This window comes from Balaenoptera borealis, assembly GCF_965194805.1.
Source record: "Balaenoptera borealis genome assembly, chromosome: 4".
In the NCBI taxonomy this organism is placed as follows: domain Eukaryota; kingdom Metazoa; phylum Chordata; class Mammalia; order Artiodactyla; family Balaenopteridae; genus Balaenoptera; species Balaenoptera borealis.
In genome coordinates, this window is record NC_138861.1 from 4,994,022 (window position 1) to 5,015,468 (window position 21,447).

Below are 21,447 nucleotides of genomic sequence, written 5' to 3' on the forward strand. Positions count from 1 at the left end.
TACATGGTTTCATTTTCACCAGACTTTTTTCTTAATGCAGCCTAACAATTGACTACATAAAGTCTGTTTACTTTTAACCATAAATATCTTTGCCAAAAGAGAATATTTTAATCAGCTTTCATAGGATGTTTTTTCACTTGTGACAAATTTGATATAAAATTTTGATTCATGCTCTAAATTAATTGTTGAGTATTTTTTATTATTATGTGTTTCTCTTTTATTAAAATTTATTTTAAATGTCTAAATATTTTGCTTTTATGTACTTTACAATACCGTTTCCAAATTGTTATTTTTTTCAACTTTATTTTATAGATTTTTCCTTTATAACACTTTTACTACTTTGATTTACATCAATTAAATTTTCTCAATCCCTGCAGTCCCTTTTGTGGTTATAATAATAAACATAACAGCAAAATACTCTTTGTAATTCAATTTAAATTAATATAAACTGCTTCTAAAAAATATAACAAAAACTAACAGGAAAAAAAAAAAATTAAACACAACAAACTTTCTCCCTAAGGTGTGAATAGTATTTGTTCTTCATTAAATAATACATATACTTCATTAATGGGCTGACAATTTATCAAATAATAATGAAGACTACAAAATATGATAAATAAACAAAACCACACGTTCTTTTTACAAGAGGATATAAATTACACCAAAAGTCATTCACCATCGTTATGACTAAAATAATAATTTTTTTTCAAAAAAATTTTTTGAGGTATAGTTGATGTACAATGTTACATAAGTTTCAGGTGTACAATGTAGTGATTCACAACTTTTAAATGTTACACTTCATGTATAGTTATTATAAAATATTGGCTATATTTCTCGTGTTGTACAATATATCCTTGTAGCTTATTATAATGATTTTTTAGAAAGAGAAAGAGATATTCAAAATACGAATATACCAAATCTCTCAGTTGGTTTTTTAAAAAAATATGTATTACAAACCAATTTTAAAGAAGAAAAAGAGGGGTGACAAAGACAACAAAACAAAAAAATAACTATTTTGAAATGTGTATATACCATGCATGATAAAAAATTGTGGCAAAATTATAAAACTATCACAAAATACTAAAAATATGGTCTTTTAACAAATGCAAATATTTTACTTTTTAGAAAATGAGATATAATTTTCTATAATTCAATGCATATTAGAGAGAAGCATTTTATGATTCTGTGGCACTATGCAAGAAACTTGATTTCCTGATAAAGCAATATTATAAGTGGGCCACATATTCCTGTGAGAAAAGTAAATAATTCTGCCATGCTGTTCAAAGATGGAAAAGAGGGAAATGGTTCCCTTCCTCATATCTCTATCAAAGCTTTCTTGTTTTAATTTGTTTTTCTTTTTGCTGTTCTTATTAGGTGATTTCCATTATTCTTTTTTCCAGATTGCTTATGTGTTCTTGGTGGGAGGTGGTGTTGTAGTTGGAGGGGTCTAGAGCTAGGGCCAGGTGTGCACCTGGCTTCTCCTGTGCTCAGTGGGAGTCTCCACCCTATCTGGAGTGGTGTTCAGGCCCAAGGGGCTGGATCAGATGTCCTGAGGGAATTGAGTCTCTCCCTGTGTGTGATGACATTCTCCACTTTGATTGGGGTAGTGGCAGGGGTTACACTTCTGTGTGTCTTGGTTAGAGGCTGGGTCAAGGTCAAAGGATTTGGTGCCTCCCTACTGAGGTGTTTTCACTCCAGCTGGCAAAGTTGTTCTCTACCCTGGAGCTGGTTTAGCTCCTCCTAAATGTGGGCTGGGACGTGCATACTGGCCAAGGCTTCTTCAGCCCTTCTCTGAACCTGGGTTGGGTACATGCTGATTCCATTCCCTCTAAGTGTGCACCCTCTCCTTGACAATGACAGTCTCTGCCCTAGTGGAGAGCAACCCCAGAGCAAGAGGGGTGAAGCAGGTGCCCAGCGTGGGCTGGGGTGCACAATGGGGCAGTTTGGGCAAGCTGGACAGAGCCCCAAGCAGTTTTCCATCTGTTTCCTTTGTATTGTTCCAGGAGTAGGTAAGCACATGTGTGTGCTCTTCAGGAGCAGAATCTCAGTTTCTTACAGCCCTCTGGTATGTCCTGGTGGTTTTCAAACCAGCTAAGTGAACTCATCTTTCTGTTGGTGGACATCAGGGCCGGGGTGCCTAATGTGTGACTTAAAACCCCTTGCTCCCTAGGGAGGATCCCCAAGCTCATGATATTCCCCTCCTTCTGTGTCCCCTCCTAAGGGTGTAAGTCTTGACCAAATCACTTCTCCTCTGTTCCTGTCAGACTCTGTGTGAATTTTTCTTTACAGCCTTGGTGTAAAGAGCCTTTCTGCCAGTCTCCAGATTGTTTTCAGCAAGGGTTGCTCCACATGTAGTTGTAATTTTGATGTGTTGGTAAGGGGAGGTGAGACCAGCATCCTCTTACTCCGCCATCTTGATCTCCTCTAACAATACCTTCTTCTCGCTCTCTCTCTATTCTTTTCCAACTTCATCCCGCATTTAACTATTCTTCCCTTTGCCAAAGACAGTTCTCATTTTAGGAAGAGCCTCTAAAGACCTTTATCAGACCTTCGAGGAATCTAATTATTTTTAACCAGATTTTTCTTTCTTGTTTTGGGATTTGGGGAGAATCCAGTTTAACAATTGATTGTACCATCTCTTTATCACCTATAAAGTTTTCTCTGTTTTAATCCCATCACTTTTCTTTATTCTTTTTCCTCTCCTCACTCTAAAATCCCTTACGAAGTTGTGTTTTTTTCTTTCTTTTTTCTTATAACAAATGCAGTTCTATTTTATACTCTGAGCTTGAGGGTATGAAGCTTGGAATTTAGAATTTCTAATATTAAGTTAGTTTTTAATCACTAAAGTATTTTGTGAATGTAGAAAAGCTATTAATTTGTATAGTATATCATGTTTCCATCCATTAGAAAATCTCTTTCATTAGCTATGTTGTACTTCAATATATTGTCTTGCAATTTTTTTTAGTAACGTTATCATCTACAAATAAAATGATGACTGCTTTTAAAAAGTTACATGTGAAGCTTTCCTGTTTATTTTCATCATCTACCTCACAGATGAATGTTAAGTAACAGTGTAGTAGCAGGCATTCTTGAATTTTTTGACACATCAGTGATAAAACTACCCCTCAGGTTTCAAAACAATCTGCTGCTCCCTGAACTTTGGCCTTCAGAGGAATATGGTCTCCCCTATAGAGAGGCCAAGTGAGAACCTCAGATTAGGACTGCGATATGCAATTTTTAAGTCTCCATCTGTAGGTGCTAAGAAAAGACCAGAATGTTAGGGTGACCCAGAACTCATGTCTTGGACTCCTTTCTCTTCTTTATTTTCATATATTCCCTGGAGATGAAGTAGTTAAGGTAAAGAATAAAATGTTAGAATCAATAGAGATCGTTTAGGAAAAAGTAGACTGTTCAGGTTGGGATACTACAGAAACAGCACTGGAAAGACTAAAATTTTTGATAGAATAATGTAATAGTTAAAATTATGTAGGAATTTTTCTTATTGCTAATTATATATTAGAAATGGCCATGAACATGAGGATTGAAGTGGAGTGAAAGACAAGAACTTAAAACTCACAGCCTTGAAGACCAACAATAGTAATCTGATGTGTTTTATAGCAGCATCTTCATTCACTCAAGAAGAACCAAACTCTCCTTGTTTACTCCATCCCAATCCCCATACACCCTAGCACAGTCCTTTTCCTTCCCTTCTTCTTTTCTCTAATTTTGAAATCCTTCCTTCCAGTCTTTAGAAACTTATGATTAATCACCAGAAAAATAATCCAATGAGGCAACCTATCTCTTAACCTTTATGTCCTCCAAATAAAACCTCTCTTTCCCTGGGGTTATTATTATTTTTTTCCCCCTGTACGTCTTAGGTGGTATATATTTTCTCTTCCCTATTTCTTATTACCACTGGAGCTAAGGGTAGGTAAGTGCTCTAGATTTCACACACCCATTATCTGGGGGACTTCAGCAATGCTCAGGATGTACCCAGGCTAATTTCATCAGAATTGCCAGGGATTGGATTTATACAGTAGCATTTATTAAGCTCTCTGAGTGATTTCACAGTGTTAAATATATTTGTAAACTATTGTCTAGCTTTTCATTGCCATTTGAAATTTATTCTCACTCTCTTATCTCTAAAAGCTCCCACTTTTATTTTAGTTTCATAGATTTATACTGCTGCTTATTCTTTCATTGACATCAATCACTGACCACCAGGATATTTGTCTTCATTTTTCATAAGATTTCATCTCCTGCATCACTATCACTCTCTATATAACTTTTATGTTTTAATACTGGTTAATTTTGATATTTATTTTGGTGATTCTAATAAAGCCTATTTTCCCCTTTACGTGAGTTTCACTCCTCTAAAGTTCTTGTCTTCCACTCCACTTCAATCCTCATGTTCATGGCCATTTCTAGTATATAATTAGCAATGACAAAAATTCCTACATAATTTTAACTATTACATTATTCTATCAAAAATTTTAGTCTTTCCAGTATTGTTTCTGTAGTATCCCAACCTGAACAGTTTACTTTTTCCTAAACGATCACTATCGATTCTAACATTTTATTCTTTACTTTAACTACTTCATCACCAGGGAATATATGAAAATAAAGAAGAGAAAGGAGTCTAAGACATAAGTCCTGGGTCACCCTAACATTTACAGTAAGGAAGTTGAATGGAAACTAGGGGGAACAATTAGAATGAGAATCCAGCGAAAAATCAAGGTAAGTCAAGTAAAGAGAATATTTGATGGAGGAGAAAGCACTCACTCAATAGCTGTTGATGGTTAGGCAAGATGAAGGCTTAGAATAACCCTTGGATTTGGCTATGTAGAAGTAAATTCTTTGAGAAAGACTTATGTAAACTTGAAATTGGTGTGGGTTTATTAGTGAATGTGGGGAGAAAATTTGGAGACAGTGAGTACAGACAAGTCATTTGAGATTGTCTGAAGATCTTATGCTGATAAGAATGACATGGTAGAAGGAGGAATTGCTGGAGCAATGTCCTCTATGAAGTGAGAGATAGATTTCTTGACAGCCTTAGTTAGCGGACACTTGGATATTTACTAAGATTCTCTACCTCGATACATTCTATTCCAAACTCATTATATTTTTCCTAACTGATTCTTCCTCAGTCCCTTCCTAAATCCCATATAGAAATACTTGGGAGATATCTTTGACTCTTTTATTTTTCTCACCATCCAAATCCATTTCATCAACAAGTCATATTAGTTCCAGTTGAAAATAAAATAGGGATGAAACAACTCTCCACCTGTGCTACTCTTATCCTGATCCAAGATGTCACCAACTCTAGCCTGGATTTCAATAATATTTTAACTGGTCTTTCTGCTTCCCCATATAAATTCTAGTAACAGCGCAGCCATGGGGTCCAGGTTAACTACTGGTTACCTGATCTTACTTCTCTGCTTAAAACACTTCGATGGCTGCTTTGCCATCAGAGTGGAAGCCAAAGTCTTCACACCTCTTAGATATAAGTCTAATGCCTTTTATAATTTGTCCCCAACACATTCTTCCATGTGTGCTTGCTTACTCACCACCAGTCATGCTGACTTTTTTGACCTTTTAAAATTCATTAGGCAGATTTATACCTGCTTCAGTGTCTGTCTCTTATTTTTCTCCCTGTCTAGGACACTCTTGAAGCAATTCAATCTTTCATTTTCTTTAAGTATTTTCCAAAACAACTCATTCTCAGAAGACTTTATGGGCAGCCCTATTTAAAATTGTACTCTGTACTCTACTCATGCCCTCCTCTCCTTTACCTTTCTTAATGGCAGCTGTCTCCTTTAAACATAGTATTTACTTTAAAAGTTTACTTTCTGCTTTCCCATCTATCTCATACCCAGTAAAATGTAAGCCTTATTAGAACATAAATTCCATCAGATTACTTTTTTCACTGCTGTAACTTAAGCTCATAGGTGCAATGTCTGTGTCATATCTTTAGAAATTTGTTTTCATCAATTGCTGTAAAAAAGACAGTATCACATGGAAATTAATGTAGAACAAGGAATAAGAGTGTCAGTGTCTAATTGGATTCTAATATTTGCCAAATAAATGTTAAGATGTTAGGGTATAAATACTTATTAACTTGCATAAGCATCACAACTTAGTACCTGGAACTATTAGATATTTATTTTGGCTTAGGAACTCCGTGAAAAAATTACCATGATACTAAGAAACCTCCGTGTAATAAGGTTCTGAGAAATTTGCACCTAGATTAATTCACTTCCTGGATGCTACCAGTGAACTGTTTGTTAATCACCCTGGCCAGACATTGGTTTGAAAGGATTTTTAATTGCCTGAAGCTGATAGAAATCCCACAATCGTACTTCTGGTGTGTTATTTTCTGTCTCCAGTGAACCTTATACTCCAGGGGTGGTCAGTGCCTCAGAAAGACCAGAGAGCTGAGGTTTCATCAAGTCAGAGGAAATGTGGTACAAACACGTTTGTTCTCTGCTAATGATTATTTGTACAATAACATCAAGGTTTCCTGAGAGTTATACATGTCCAAATAAGTGTGCAGCATCTGACTAAAATCTAATCTTCCTTCAGAAAACTAAAATATTTCCTACATAAGCAGTAAGTTTTCTCTATTACACATCTCATAGAATAGTGCATTTTCTACAACTAGTAATTATAAGGATGGAAATTTAATGAACATACTAGCTGGTATCAGAATTCCTTTTAGACATGCAAATTCTCCATAGGAATATTTAATGAGCTTAGATTGTGTCAGCAGTCCAGCTCATCAGTTATTGATTTTGCACATGGAAATATAGGAAGGACATGTTTTTGTATTATAGAAGGATAAAGAAATAGAAATAAGGAATTGATAGTATATAAAACGGAGAAAAGGACAAAAATCATACGCGTGATTCAGAAAAAATGTAGGTGAAATGATTCAGAGATCTTCACGGAGTGGAGAATCTACAGTGTACCTTAAGAATGATAATGTATAAGTATTTGCATGGGTGTAATCTACAACAGTTTCGCACACATTCACAATTATTGAATCAATTTTAATTTATTCACAAATGATCTAAAATTGGGGTTTTTTTTTTTCTTTTCTTTATTTCTCTATATTTAATGTGGATACTAAAACATGAGTCCAGATATAGAAGGGACAAATAAAATACATAATCAATGGTAGTTTCGAATTCAGAGAATTAATATGATATTTGACCAATCCTATTTTCCTTAGTAAACATTAATTTCCATGAAAGAAGCACTTGTGTTTGTTTTGCTCATCACTTTAACCTTAGTGACTATCACATTATTTGGCACATTGTAGGAATTAAATTAAATTAAATAAATATTGAATGTTGTCAAAAATTTTTGTAGAGTAGTCAAACTCTCAGTTGCCATATATTCCAGAATACAATATTATTTATAGACTTGTTGTAGTACAGCAAAGTAAGCCAATTTCTCATATTTAAAATACAGTGAAAGCTTCTGGTAGTCATGATGATGATTTATTAAAGACTACATATCTAATTAATGCAGTGCTCGACATCAGTGTGTTCTTTATCAACATTAGTTTATTGAAATTAAATGGAGGGAAAGAAAAGTATGTGATCATTCCCACACACTGGCCTTTGACTTCTGTCCTATTTCTCATAGTTTATAAGATAGTCATTGTTCTCTAATTATTTTGGGCCTGTGTGCTTTAATATATAAAAGAACATTCCCTAAATTTTAAATGGAGTATGATATTTGTTCTGCAATATATTTTAAAATTAATTTATGTATCAGAAGAGTAATTTAAAATCATGTGGTTAACAAAAGTTAATCTTTGGGCATGAGGAATTTTCATTATTAATGGTGAATTGAATTTTTTTTAACTTAGTATTGATTTTTAGAAATGGAGGAAGATATATTTTGTTGCAAATTTATAACATTAAGTAATAAACTTTACTATCAATAGCAGAAGGCTTAGCTTTGAAAATTATTCTTAACTGTAAAAAATATCTCTCTCCAGGTCTGCACATGGCCACTTCAAACCTCCAAAGGAAAAAAGAATAGGGACGGGGACTGCACCAGTGGGAGGGAGCCGTGAAGGAGGAAAGGTGTCCACACACTAGGAGCCCCTTCGCGGGCGGAGACTGCGGGTGGCGGAGGGGGGAGCTTCGGAGCCACGGAGGAGAGCGCAGCCACAGGGGTGCGGAGGGCAAAGCGGAGAGGTTCCCGCACGGAGGCTCGGCGCCGAGCAGCACTCACCAGCCCGAGAGGCTTGTCTGCTCCCCCGCCGGGGCGGGCGGGGCTGGGAGCTGAGGCTCGGGCTGCAGTCGGATCGCAGGGAGAGGACTGGGGTTGGCGGCGTGAACACAGCCTGAAGGGGTTAGTGCGCCACGGCGAGCCGGGAGGGAGTCCGGGAAAAGGTCTGGAGCTGCCGAAGAGGCAAGAGACTTTTTCTTACCTCTTTGTTTCCTGGTGCGCGAGGAGAGGGGATTCAGAGCGCCGCCTAAACGAGCTCCAGAGACGGGCGCGAGCCACAGCGATCAGCGCGGACCCCAGAGATGGGCATGAGATGCTAAGGCTGCTGCTGCCGCCACCAAGAAGCCTGTGTGCGAGCACAGGTCACTCTCCACACCGCCCCTCCCGGGAGCCGGTGCAGCCGCCACGGCCAGGGCCCCGTGATCCAGGGACAACTTCCCCGGGAGAACGCACGGCACGCCTCGGGCTGCTGCAACGTCACGACGCCTCTGACGCCGCAGGCTCGCCCCGCCTCCTCCGTACCGCTCCCTCCCCCCGCCTGAGTGAGCCAGAGCCCCCGAAGCAGCTGCGCCTTTAACCCCGTCCTGTCTGAGCGAAGAACAGATGCCCTCAGGCGACCTACACGCAGAGGCGGGTCCAAATCCAAAGCTGAACCCCGGGAGCTGTGTGAACAAAGAAGAGAAAGGGAAATCTCTCCCAGCAGCCTCAGGAGCAGCGGATTAAAACTCCACAAACAACTTGATGTGCCTGCATCTGTTGAATACCTGAATAGACAACGAATCATCCCAAATTCAGGAGGTGGACTTTGGGAGCAGGATATATTAATTTTTCCCCTTTTCCTTTTTTTGTGAGTTTATATGTATATTCTTCTGGGTGAGATTTTGTCTGTATAGCTTTGCTTTATAATAGCTTTATTTTACTTCATTATTATATCCTCTCTCTTTCTTTCTATTTTTTCTCCCTTTTACTCTGAGCCGTGTGGATGAAAGGCTCTTGGTGCCCCAGCCAGGCATCAGGGCTGTGCCTCTGAGGTGGGAGACCCAACTTCAGGACACTGGTCCACACGAGACCTCCCAGCTCCACGTAATAGCAAACAGCGAAAATCTCTCAGAGATCTCCATCTCAACATCAAGACCCAGCTTCACTCAACGACCAGCAAGCTACAGTGCTGGACACCCTATGCCAAACAACTAGCAAGACAGGAACACAGCCCCATCCATTAGCAGAGAGGCTGCCTAAAATAAAGGTATAACAATTGTAAATATTTATGCACCCAACATAGGAGCACCTCAATACATAAGGCAAATAATAACAGCCATAAAACGGGAAATCGACAGCAACACAATCATAGTAGGGGACTTTAACACCCTACTTTCACCAATGGAAAGATCATCCAAAATGAAAATAAATAAGGAAACACAAGCTTTAAATGATACATTAAACAAGATGGACTTAATTGATATTTATAGGACATTCCACCCAAAAACAACAGAATACACATTTTTCTCAAGTGCTCATGGAACATTCTCCAGGATAGATCATATCTTGGGTCACAAATCAAGCCTTGGTAAATTTAACAAGATTGAAATCATATCAAGTATCTTTTCCGACCACAACGCTATGAGACTAGATATCAATTACAGGAAAAGATCTGTAAAAAATACAAACACATGGAGGCTACACAATACACTACTTAATAACGAAGTGATCACTGAAGAAATCAAAGGGGATATCAAAAAATGCCTAGAAACAAATGACAATGGAGACACGACGACCCAAAACCTATGGGATGCAGCAAAAGCAGTGCTAAGAGGGAAGTTTATAGCAATACAAGTCTACCTCAAGAAACAGGAAACATCTCGAATAAACAACCTAACCTTGCACCTGAAGCAATTAGAGAAAGAAGAACAAAAAAACCCCAAAGCTAGCAGAAGGAAAGAAATCATAAAGATCAGATCAGAAATAAATGAAAAAGAAATGAAGGAAACAATAGCAAAAATCAATGAAACTAAAAGCTGGTTCTTTGAGAAGATAAACAAAATTGATAAACCATTAGCCAGACTCATCAAGAGAAAAAGGGAGAAGACTCAAATCAATAGAATTAGAAATGAAAAAAGAGAAGTAACCACTGACACTGCAGAAATACAAACGATCATGAGAGATTACTACAAGTAACTCTATGCCAATAAAATGGACAACCTGGAAGAAATGGACAGATTCTTAGAAATGCACAACCTGCCGAGACTGAACCAGGAAGAAATAGAAAATATGAACAGACCAATCACAAGCACTGAAATTGAAACTGTGATTAAAAACCTTCCAACAAACAAAAGCCCAGGACCAGATGGCTTCACAGGCGAATTCTATCAAATATTTAGAGAAGAGCTAACACCTATCCTTCTCAAACTCTTCCAAAATATTGCAGAGGGAGGAACACTCCCCAACTCATTCTACAAGGCCACCATCACCCTGATACCAAAACCAGACAAAGATGTCACAAAGAAAGAAAACTACAGGCCAATATCACTGATGAACATAGATGCAAAAATCCTCAACAAAATACTAGCAAACAGAATCCAACAGCACATTAAAAGGATCATACACCATGATCAAGTGGGGTTTATCCCAGGAATGCAAGGATTCTTCAATATATGCAAATCAATGAACGTGATACACCATATTAACAAATTGAAGGAGAAAAACCATATGATCACCTCAATAGATGCAGAGAAAGCTTTCGACAAAATTCAACACCCATTTATGATAATAGCCCTGCAGAAAGTAGGCATAGAGGGAACGTTCCTAAACATAATAAAGGCCATATATGACAAACCCACAGCCAACATTGTCCTCAATGGTGAAAAACTGAAACCATCTCCACTAAGGTCAGGAACAAGACAAGGTTGCCCACTCTCACCACTATTATTCAACATAGTCTTGGAAGTGTTAGCCACAACAATCAGAGAAGAAAAAGAAATAAAAGGAATCCAAATCGGAAAAGAAGAAGTAAAGCTGTCACTGTTTGCAGAGAACATGATACTATACATAGAGAATCCTACAGATGCTACCAGAAAACTACTAGAGCTAATCAATGAATTTGGTAAAGTAGCAGGATACAAAATTAATGCACAGAAATCTCTTGCATTTCTATACACTAATGATGAAAAATCTGAAAGTGAAATTAAAAAAACACTCCCGTTTACCATTTCAACAAAAAGAATAAAATATCTAGGAATAAACCTACCTAAGGAGACAAAAGACCTGTATGCAGAAAATTATAAGACACTATGAAAGAAATTAAAGATGATACAAATAGATGGAGAGATATACCATGTTCCTGGATTGGAAGAATCAACATTTTGAAAATGACTCTACTACCCAAAGCAATCTACAGATTCAATGCAATCCCTATCAAACTACCACTGGCATTTTTCACAGAACTAGAACAAAATATTTCACAATTTGTATGGAAACACAAAAGACCCCGAATAGCCAAAGCAATCTTGAGAACGAAAAATGGAGCTGGGGGAATCAGGCTCCCTGACTTCAGACTATATTACAAAGCTACAGTAATCAAGACAGTTTGGTACTAGCACAAGAACAGAAATATAGATCAATGGAACAGGATAGAAAGCCCAGAGATAAACTCACGCACATATTGTCACCTTATGTTTGATAAAGGAGGCAAGCATATACAGTGGAGAAAAGACAGCCTCTTCAGTAAGTGGTGCTGGGAAAACTGGACAGATACATGTACAAGTATGAAATTAGAACACTCCCTGACACCATACACAAAAATAAACTCAAAATGGATTAAAGACCTAAGTGTAAGGCCAGATACTATCAAACTCTTAGAGGAAAACATAGGCAGGACACTCTATGACATACATCACAGCAAGATTCTTTTTGACCCAGCTCCCAGAGAAATGGAAATAAGAGCACAAATAAACAAATGGGACCTAATGAAACTTAAAAGCTTTTGCACAGCAAAGGAAACCATAAACAAGACCAAAAGACAACCCTCAGAATGGGAGAAAATATTTGCAAATGAAGCAACTGACAAAGGATTAATCTCCAAGATTTACAAGCAGCTCATGCAGCTCAATAACAAAAAAAACGAATAACCCAATCCAAAAATGGGCAGAAGACCTTAATAGACATTTCTCCAAAGAAGATATACAGATTGCCAACAGACACATGAAAGAATGCTCAACATTCTTAATCATTAGAGAAATGCAAATCAAAACTACAATGAGATATCATCTCACACCGGTCAGAATGGCCATCATCAAAAAATCTAGAAACAATAAATGCTGGAGAGGGTGTGGAGGAAAGGGTACCCTCTTGCACCGTTGGTGGGAATGTAAATTGATACAGCCACTATGGAGAACAGTATAGAGGTTCCTTAAAAAACTACAAATAAAACTACCATACGACCCAGCAATCCCACTACTGGGCATATACCCTGAGAAAACCATAGTTCAAAAAGAGTCATGTACCAAAATGTTCATTGCAGCTCTATTTACAATAGCCAGGACATGGAAGCAACCTAAATGTCCATCGACAGATGAATGGATAAAGAAGATGTGGCACATATATACAATGGAATATTACTCAGCCATAAAAAGAAATGAAATTGAGTTATTTGTAGTGAGGTGGATGGACCTAGAGTCTGTCATACAGAGTGAAGTAAGTCAGAAAGAGAAAAACAAATACAGTATGCTAACACATGTATATGGAATCTAAGGAAAAAAAAAAAAAAGAGGCCATGAAGAACCTAGTGGCAAGACGGGAATAAAGACACAGACCTACTAGAGAATGGACTTGAGGATATGGGGAGGGGATGGGGTGAGATGTGACAGGGTAAGAGAGTGGCATGGACATATATACACTACCAAATGTAAAATAGATAGCTAGTGGGAAGCAGCCGCATAGCACAGGGAGATCAGCTCGGTGCTTTGTGACCACCTAGAGGGGTGGGATGGGGAGGGTGGGAGGGAGGGAGATGCAAGAGGGAAGAGATATGGGAACATATGTATATATATAACTGATTCACTTTGTTATGAAGCAGAAACTAACACACCATTGTAACACAATTTTACTTCAATAAAGATGTTTAAAAAAAAAAAAAAAAAGCAGATGGAAGAAAGAAGATATCCAGTAAAATTTTCCAGAGTTCAGAATGGATTTCAAAGATGTGAGTCAGTGGGGGACAGAAAAATAATAACATAGAATCAAAGGTGAAAATAATTGTAAACACTAGTAATTAATTTAAAAACTACTGCAAACTCATTAAGTGTGTAGAACTTTACATCACATTTTTTTCCAGTATTCCCCTTTATTATTCACATATTATGATTACTACCACAGATATTATGAGTGCCAACTGTGTACCATGCACTGTAGAAATCACTGACACAAAAGCAGTCAGTTTTGTTTTTATTCTAAAATACTCATTTTTTTTTACTAAAGTGTTTTGATTAATAGACAAAGTATCTGATAGAGATGAGCAAAATAACATTTGGGGTATAAGCTAAAAAAAAATCTATTTAGGAAGAAAATGCATTTTTCTATATTATGAATTAATAACCTCCAAAATAACCTTGGCTCTTTTGAACAATTTCAATAAAATTTATATGAAGATCTTTCACTCTCCATTACTGCAATGAAAGTTCTAAGTAGTATCTTCTCTTCAGAGGTAGAGACTGCCTATCCTTGTGTAGTTTACAGCACAAGAGGTTTATACTTAAATACAGATTTCAGTCATAAACGGAATACAGTATTAATAAGTCTATGAATGTAGAGAATTCAGAGGGATAGAAAGAGACCCAAAGGAAGAAGGGATCAGTCCTACTGAGGAGGATGAAAAAATTCATTAAAAATTAAATGAAATTTTAAGTATATGTTGAAAAATAAGACCTTGATATTCGAGCAAGTCAAATTATTTGGGAAAAAAAGAAAAGAAAAGGAAAAAGTTTCTAGGAAAAATTGTCTTCATGAATAAGGAATTGCAGCCATAGAATAATACTAGCTTCTAGCTATTCCGTAATTAACCTGAAGACCATGTCTTATGGTGGCCTCTATTTCTACTTCATATAGTCCTTCTTCCATTCATTTATTCATGTGTTTTTCAATACTGATATACAAAGGATATTTCAGTGTGCTTATGTTTTAATAAAGTTTGGATTTGACACAAAAGTTATTATAATTAATCAGTGTATTAAACCGATTTGTAAATTTTATACCCATTTTTATGTGGTCATTCTCAGCATGGTAAGCAAATCCAGTTGGTCTTTCTTAATACTCGGTACAGAGCGATAGCTTAGAAAATTATTTAAAAGGCTCCTCTGCATTGAAACACTAACAAGCTCACAGAAGGTTCATATTCCCTTGTTGTTGGCCACAGAGAAACTACTGCAATTTCAGGGATTTGGGATCTTAGCTCTGATATTATTCACTCTTACTTCACAAGTAAATTCTCAGAACTGGTCTCTGTTTAAGATAAAATATGATAATCTTTCTTGTTTTTGCCCCTGATGAAAGATAAAATATGATAATCTTTCTTGATTTTGCCCTTGATGAATTGTATAGAAGTATTTGTGCTTTAGAAGATTTGTTTGCAACTGATACTGTTTCAGTGATATCATGAGAGGAAAATTGATGTTTGTGTGTGAACAGGCATCAAATAACTAAAACATAAACCTAGTTTATTAAATTACTATTATTTACAACATAGTTTGATATGTACTTTTAATATTTTATCCCCACATGCTGCATAAACCTGCCTGGGTGACAAACTGGCTCTTGTCTCTCACCATGTTTTTTACCACTTTATGGTTCCTACTAGGTTATTTAAATTATGTTCGTGACAAATTTACTCATAGTTGATAAATCATATTGGTTACTCAAAAATAAAAACAAAATTAGTTAAAAAAAATCATAGAATGAAATTGACTGGGCAAAAAAGTCTACTCTGATTATTTTTGTCAGAGACCTTACTCTAAAATTTTTCTTCAAATTTTCTGAACTTACTTTGGTTTAAATGCTTTAGTTTAAATTGCCATTTCTCCTCCTCTGAAGCCAGGCATAAAAGATCACATTGTATGGTTAAATTTACATGATACACCCAGAATTGGCAAGTCCCTAGAGACAGAAAGCAGATTTGTTGTTACCACAGGATGAGCGAGGTGGGAATCGGAGTAATTACTTATTATGCAGGATGTTTTTCTGGGATGATGAAAAAGTTTGAAACTAGGGAGTGGTTGTGTTTGCCCACTATTGTGAATGAACTGAATACCACTGAGCTGTATACTTTATGACATTTAATTGTATGTTATGTGAATTGCAATTAAAATATATGTATATGGAAGTTTATCAACTAGTTCAGTTAAAACTAGTTATCTTAACAGTTACTTCTCTTCACTTGTAACTTCTTTAATTTCAATAATCATGTTGTGAAAAAAAAACCTCAGAATTTGTTATCATATAGAGCAATATTATTTTTAGATGTTTTTTGACACCACTTTGTCAATCCACTTATGTTTTTATCATACAACTTCTTATATAATGTAATTCTCCTACCCATTTCCCAAAGAGTATATTCTTGTTTATTTTTTGATTTGCCTATTCTCTGTCATTTGGAAAAATCCTGTCACTCAATTTCCAGAATTCTAATCATTTCTCTGAGTTTACTCTTTTCTTCAAATTATGCTGTAAAAATGCCCATCCTTTCCTGTCATTCATATCTTATCATCTCTCTTTTCACATTCATCTAGGGACCCCTCTTTGCCATATGTGCTATTTTAAAGTCAAATCTCTGTTTTCTGTGTAAATATTTTTTGGCAGAAGCTTTCATTCAAGAGTTCAAAAAAAGCTCAAATACCTAAGTAAGGTATATATATAATCCAACAGTTTATTTTAGAAAGATATCTGAATTAATCAGGCAATGGATCAATAAGATTTAATTGAGTACCTACTATGTACCTAATTTATGCAAGTCATGATCCTGGACTAACTAACAAAGTTGTAACAGGGCTAAAACTAAAATAATACAAAACAATTTCAGAAAAATGTAAGTGCCTTTCAGAGTAGTTTGACTTCTGAAACTGTACATTGATAAACGTGATATTTTCAAGAAGGTACCTATGTTTCCGCATTTGAAATAGTAAACACTTTCAAGTTATCATTTATAAGTAAGAAATATTGATCAGGGTGACAGTTTGGAGGCCAGTTAGCCATCTAATCACTAGCTGTAATGAAGGGATGAGGGAATGCAAGCGGCATTTCTAGAGGACCCACAAGGTACTTATCTCTGTAATGGGAATATTACATAAGTAATAAGTTTACCTTAATGAGATTGGCCTCTAGAGATTTTTTTATTTTGTTTTGTTTATTTTTGCCACTTGCAAGGAACTTAAAAATAAAATATAATCTGGTAATTTCAGTTTCCATATTATTCTTTCCTTGAATGAGATGAAGGACTTGTTTTAATTGAGAAACACCATTTATTCTTAGAAAAAAGCATATACTCAACATGTACTTATGCAAAAATACATTAATAATAGTCTCTAAAATACAGACAGTTGAGTAAAAAACATTGCAAAAGAAGCTAACTATCTCTAATATATCTATCCTGCCTAATAATGTATATATATTATATCCTGTCTAATAATATACCTATTCTGCCTTGGTATGGGCAGCTGTCTTTTAGAAAATATCTTCACTTATCATACATTCATATGACTTCACATATTCTTGGCAAGTTGGATATGGATTTCTCTGTTTTTTGGGGGGGGTTTTGTTCTGTTGTTCATTTGTTATTTTCTTGGAATTTGTGCAGAATTAGTTTAGAGAGTTCTTCAGAAGGTACATACATGTATTTTAAGAGTCTCATATTGCAATAGAGGTAAAAAGGAACTGACTGAGATTGCCATGGCCTCAATCTAGACTATTTCATCTTAATATTGATGTTTCAGTTATACATAGTTCAGGAAGTACTCGTTTTAGACTATTTCATTATCTTGTTTTTTATGAGGGCTAAATGCGAGTACTGGCTATATATTGAGGATGAATGTCCTTGACTGAAATAAGTGTTTGTCATTTGTCCCTCTAGAAGTCAGTCCAGGGCACTTACTGCAAGCTGACAAATGATACATTTGTGTTTTTTTTGTTTATTGACTCTCTCTCCATCACTAGGAGAGTGATTTATATACTTTGTTTACTGCTATACTCCCAGAACTAGAATAGTACCTACTCCTGCATAGACACTCAAAATATATTGTTAAATGAGTGACTGATATGAGAAGTAAATTGTGCATTACTCTAAATCTTTATTCTTTATTTTTTATTTCATTTTGTAGCAGTAAGAAAAATTAATGTTTTTTCTTTTTTCCTGAATATCGTATAACTAGAACTGCAAATGTTTAGAAAGTGTGCAGATCATTAGATGAAAATATAATAAGTTGAGTTTTGTATGTGTTGGATTTGGGGAAACAGGAGATTGTCAAAGCAGAAATAATCATAAAAGAGCTGCTAATATAGTTGAGCACTTGAGAACATGTAGAGATAATAAGTAACTGGAGTTTGCAGGTCCCTAAATTTTCTTATTTCCTAATATAGTTTCTTTTTTTAACCAAATTATATTTAAGTTTAAAAGAACCTCCTATATTGGAATCATAACTGTAAGTATGGACCTGAGCATAAGAATTTTGATAGTAGGTTTATTTTTAAGCACATTTAATTTATCCCTCTCACCAATGATCAAAATGTAATCAATAAATTTCAGATACAGATACAGACTTAGTGATGAAAATGAGTCATTTAACTCCTGTGAAATTAATAATATAAAAGGCAAAATAAAACACATAAAAGACAAATACCCTATGAAGGAACCGAAGCCAGGATAATTATAATAGCAGAATAACAGTTAACTCAACCTAACTTTATAGTTATCACTTGTTACCACTATATTATATCAAATTTTCAGAAAGTCTGTTCACATGAATATTTTTAAATGTCATAATTCAAAATCTTAATTTGAAAGAGTTTGGTTAATTGCAGTGAAATGGACAGACTCCTGGGACACAGGGTGAGTTCTGGATGCTTTACTAGGTGTGAAGTTGCCAAACCAAAATATCAGGAATGATCTGGACAAGGGAGCTCAACATGCAGTAATGGAGAACAAATTTACACTGCTCTGTGAGTACGGGGAATCCACATTCACATTTACAGCGAGGCAACCAGCATTGAGGTCCACCAATCTGATGTAGGACGCGGTGTTTGTGGTTTAAGTGAAAGTGTCCAGTTTGCCTCCCGTAAAGAGGTGAGGGCTCACAAGAGCAAAGCTGAGTCCTGGAAACAGGTAGAATGTGCCTGCCAACAGGGATGAACAGAGACTCATTGGGCTGAAATAATGTTCTTTGAAAACTCTATTCTAGAAATTGAAATAATCCTAAGGAGTGGAAGGAGTTGAATTTTCCCCTTGAGGTAACTCTTTTAGGAGAAAAAGAAAATTGAGACTGAAACATTGAAGTCAGGCAGAATTTGAATTAAGGACTTATCTCAAATAGAACCATTGTTGATGAAAATCATTTGGTAGGTTGCTTTAAAATGGAAGATTATGATTTTTATGAAATGTCAAGTATAGTTAATAGAAAGTAATAAACTACATTCAAAATTATAGACAGTAGAATAAATCAGAAAATGCAATTTATAAAGATATCAATAGCATTGGATTTTTCTTTTTCTACAGCCAATGAAAAACTTCTGCAAGCCAATTTTTATAAGAAAACACAAGATTTTATGAGGTTTCTGGTTGTATGCAATGGGATAATAATTATTTCTTAAATGGTAGTCCCTAGTGGTGATGTTCTTTTACTGCAATGAAATGTATTATTCAGTGTCATGTTCTGTCTTCATTTTGACAAAACAAAGAAAATTTTACTGATGAAAAAACTTGAGTGACTACCTGAGACTAGTTGGAGAATAGTCTTCTTTCTTCTGTTGCTTCTTTCTTCTGTTGTAACAAAGAAGAAATATTTTTCTCCTTCTCGTTGTCTATAGATGATAGTGTTAATGTAATACATTAAATTTCATGTAAAAAATGCTAGGTTGTGATGTTGTCTTTCTAATTCTCAAGGGTTTTAATTCATAGCAGTTTTTAGTCCAATAAAATTAACTGTCATAAGCACTGATTCTGGAGACTGACACATAAAATATAACAAACATCTTGCAAAAAGAGGCTTAAAAATTCCTATTAACTATACCACTTCTAGAGAGTTAAGCTCTCAATGTAGATTAAATGCACCACAATCAATTATTTTCTGCCTCACTTACAATAACCCACATTTCAGCTCTTAAGCAAGAACAAGCATTATATAATTGCAAAACAAAATTTCTACATAGATCAAGCTCTGCCCCTTGTCACTGGTCAACACCACTATGTCCCCACTGTAGTAGCCCCTCCAGCTGTGCCCGTGCATGCCCCAAGCCTGACACTCATCACCAACCTCCACTTCAGTGTGCATACCTGGGAGAGAGTGTGTAGCCATAGGCGATCAGGCCAATAGCCAGAGACCCAACAGTGGCCAATGAGCCCAGAGTTGGCCCCAGCCCTTGCTAACTAACAGCCCTGGCCTCCATCGCTACATGTGTGTCTGCAACTAGCCCCTGCTACTGCAGCTGGACCTCACAGATAAGTGTGTGCACAACCCTGGATCTACTCACCACCACTGCTTGCCCTTGTTCTTACCAGATTTAGAGACACCACTGAGGACAACAGCAGCTCTTGCAGCCACTGCAGCCTCCAACACAGTGCTCACTAAGGGCCACATAGTTGGTGACACTGTGGAACCCAGCAGCCTGAGCCAAAGAGACATCATGCCCCCTTGGACCCGTGCTGCCACACACTCCCACACTCAGTGCCTTGCACCACTGGACCCAGGGTCACAGCAGGCTCCACTGTGTCCCCACCTGCAGGTGAAAGGCTTCCCATACTAAAGTCCAGAAGAGGTGACTGCTTCTTCAAATATGCAGATACCAATGAAACTCTACAGGGATCACGGAGAATCAGGGAAATATGACTCCACCAATGGAATATAGTAAATCTCCAGTAACTGGTCTCTAAGAAATGGAGATCCAGGAATTTCTTGAAAAATAATTTAAATAGTTGTTCTACAGAAGCTCAAAATGCTACAAGAGGACATAGATAAAAAAATTAATGATATCAGGAAACAAACACCAGAACAAAATGTGAAGCTCAACAAAAAGATAGAAAACATAAAAAAGAATCAAACAGAAATTTTAGATCTGAAGAGTACAATGACTGAGCTGAAAAATTCAATAGAGAGCTTCAACAACAGACTTGAACAAGCAGAGAGAGAATCAGTGAACTCAAAGACATATTAATTGAAATTATTCAGTCAGAGAAACAAGAGAAAACAGGTTGAAAAGGAATGAAGAAAGACCATGGGAATTACTGGATTCCATAAACAGGAGTTATGTATACATAACTGGAGTAGCAGAAAGAGAAGATAAGGAGAAAGTTAATTTAAGAAATAATGGCTGAGGGCTCCCCTGGTGGTACAGTGGTTAAGAATCTGTCTGCCAGTGCAGGGGACACAGGTTTGAGCCCTGGTCCAGGAGGATCCCACATGCCTCAGGGTGGCTAAGCCCGTGTACCACAACTACTGAGCCTGTGCTCTAGAGCCCGTGAGCCACAACTGCTGAGCCCATGTGCCACAGTTACTGAAGCTTGCACGCCTAGAACCCATGCTCTGCAACAAGAGAAGCCACCGCAATGAGAAGCCCGTGCACCGCAACGAAGAGTAGCCCCTGCTCGCCACAACTAGAGAAAGCCTGTGCGCAGCAACGAAGACCCAGTGCAGCCAAAGATAAATAATAAATAAATACATTTTTAAAAATTAAAAAAAAAGAAATAATGGCTGAGAACTTCCCAACCTGAGGAGAGATTTGGACATCCAAGTTCATGAAGCTAATAGGGAACCTCAAAATTTTAAACCAAAACAGTCTTCTCTAAGACGCATAATAATGAAACTGTCTAAAACCAGTGATGAAGAGAGCATTTTAAAAGCAGCAAGAGAAAATAAAAAGTATCTCATACAAGGGAACCCCCAGAAGGTGATCAGTGGATTTCTCAGCAGAGATCTTGCAGGCCAAGAGAGAGTGGGATGATATATTTAACAT